We start from the raw sequence: 2,442 nt of genomic DNA, 5'->3' as shown, positions 1-2,442 counted from the left end.
AGAGGGTTGTTTTTATTGGGAGTTTTGATGACTTCCAATAAGGCAAAATCAGGTTTTTCTTAAGGGAGTTTTTTTTTTCCTTTTTTTGCAAAGTTTGGTACATAGTAAGTTTCCCCTTATATGTTTCAAGGTTTTAAAAGTAGCTCTCTTTATAAAAAAGAAAGGTTTTGATACTCCGAAGTTTTATGCAGATGGAACTTTGGGAGTCCTACATGGTAGCATAAGACTAGTTTTTCATCTTCATAGTGATGCTAAAGCATTGTCGTGTGGGCTTTAGGTCTCCCCTGACTTATCCTATCCCGAATGGAGTAGGAAATTTGATTTTGAGATGTAGGAGAAGTTGACAGCTCTTCGGGCATTTTGGTTGGGTCGACCAAGTAGAATGTTGTATGCTTAGGGAACCTTGAGCACCAGAATTGGACCATTGTAGTGATAATTGATAGGAGAATGTCCAAGTGTAAAGACAGAATGATAATACCTTCGAACTTCTTCATTGGGAAACCAATGAGTAAGACATAGAATTAGAGGTGTTCATGGGCCGGGCCGGGCTCAGAAAAAAATTCAGCCTGCATCCTAGGCCCGGGCCTGGTCCAGCCTGAAATATGGGCCTGCAATTTTGTCCAGGCCTGGTCCGAGAAAAATTTTCTAAGCCCGAGCTCGGCTCGGCCCGACCCATTTTTTAATAAACACCAAAAAATTATTTTAAAAATAAAAAATAAAAAAGTATTTTAAAAATATTTTAAAATAAAAAATAAAAAATATATTTATTATATATTCGGGCCAGGCTGGGCCCGGGCCAAAAAAGTGGTGCCCGAGGCCCGGCCCGTTTTCTAAACGGGACTCATTTTTTTACCCAAATTCATATTTCGGGCCTATATTTTTACCCGAACCCTCTTATATTTTAGGCGGGCCGTCGGGCCGCCCGGCCATGGACACCTCTACATGGAATGCCTCAAGTTGGTCATTCGTTATCCCCATTTTCCACATAGCATCATAGTAGAGGATGTCATTGGCACTTCTGATGTCAAAGAGTATCCTTTTTATCTCGTGGTTATAGACAGTGGCGAAAATGATGATGCCGTCGTCGTAGGGCTTTTGCAATCATTCCAGATCTTTCGGTCCTGAAGAGATGGGTTCATCTTTCCATGACCTAGGTGTTTTTATGAGATCATGGTAAGGTGAACCTTGGCATGTCTTTCGAAGGAACTCCCTCCTGTTATCATATGGAGTCTTTCGCGTGTTAGGGAGTCCTCATGGTTTGGTTCTTTCGATTGGCGTTCTTCTCTTGGCCCTTTTTCAACTTGCTCTTCCCTTTCGCTTTTTCTTTGTCCTCTTTCTTTAGGGTGCTAGGCTAAAAACTTTTTGAGGTACTCATTTTTTTTGGGTTTCTCAATTTGATTTTTGAGGTGGACACACTCTTCAGCGTCGTGGTCGTGGTCCTTGTGGAAGAGGCAATACTGAGAGGTATCCTTTCATCTTTGGGCATGTCGGTGGTGAGGAGGAGGTCTGCAGAGAAGGTCTGAAAAGGTCCTTTTGCCATCATCAAGATATCTTTTTTTGGGCCTATTGAGAGAGGTATACTGTTCATACTTGTGACTGGGAAATCGTCTCCTTTTTTCGGTCTGACTGGGGCAACTTTTGCTTGAGGTTATCCGAGTTTCTTTCCTTCCTTTGCAATCCATGATATGATATTTGGCAACCATCATTTCTTTCGCATTGTCATATATTTTGGCGCAGGCTAACATGTCAGAGAAGACTTTAGGGATCTTCGAGAGAGAGACTTGGTGAAGTTTTGATCTCTCAGCCCATTAGTGAAAGCTGCAATGGCGACAATATGGTCCAAGTCTCGTACTTGGAGAGTCGGCATTAAAGCGATGACATATAAGTTTTTTTGTCTACTCTTTAAGAGATATTAAGTGTCATGCTTCTATTAGATTTGCGTCAATGGGTGTATAAGACACCTGCTTGAGCCTTGAAGCAAAGGCTCTCTCTTAAGCATGGCTTCCTTCTCTTCATAGATTTGGTGGTCGGTATTTTTACTTCCAACATTATCCATAACAAATTTTAAATAATAAGATTTAAAGATGAAAATTTTTATTTATTAAAAATAAAAATGTAACATATTTAATGAGATAAAAGGGTGTAATAATTATTGACTCATAATAATTCCAAAGGAGAAATTGGGCTTTAAGCATTTTAATGAATTTGGATCAAATGGGCTTAGCAAATGTGACCGAACCCAATAAATGGATATTCAAATATTCGTCTATGTAATTGGGCTAATTTTAATAAGGTTCAAATGATCCGAAATTAATCAGGTTTAATTCCAAATTTAACGTGTTATTTGATTCAAAATAACTATTAATGAGATATTGTTATCGGTATAGAAGGATGTGAGATTATGAACAATTTTAAGTATTGTATAAAAAAATATATATTTAC

At 38.7% G+C, this 2,442-nt stretch overlaps 1 long non-coding RNA gene across 1 annotated transcript; it reads left to right on the top strand.

The window, feature by feature from the left end:
* The first annotated feature begins 969 nt into the window (after positions 1-969).
* Positions 970-2,015, top strand: LOC121214779 (uncharacterized). The gene is made up of 2 exons (XR_005910522.1): positions 970-1,575; positions 1,738-2,015. It is a non-coding gene; the product is annotated as an uncharacterized lncRNA (long non-coding RNA).
* Positions 2,016-2,442: the final 427 nt, after the last annotated feature.

The sequence above is a fragment of the Gossypium hirsutum genome, chromosome D02, assembly GCF_007990345.1.
Source record: "Gossypium hirsutum isolate 1008001.06 chromosome D02, Gossypium_hirsutum_v2.1, whole genome shotgun sequence".
Taxonomy (NCBI): Eukaryota; Viridiplantae; Streptophyta; class Magnoliopsida; order Malvales; family Malvaceae; genus Gossypium; species Gossypium hirsutum.
Note: the sequence above shows the minus strand (reverse complement) of the source record. Positions and strands in the feature narration are given on the sequence as shown.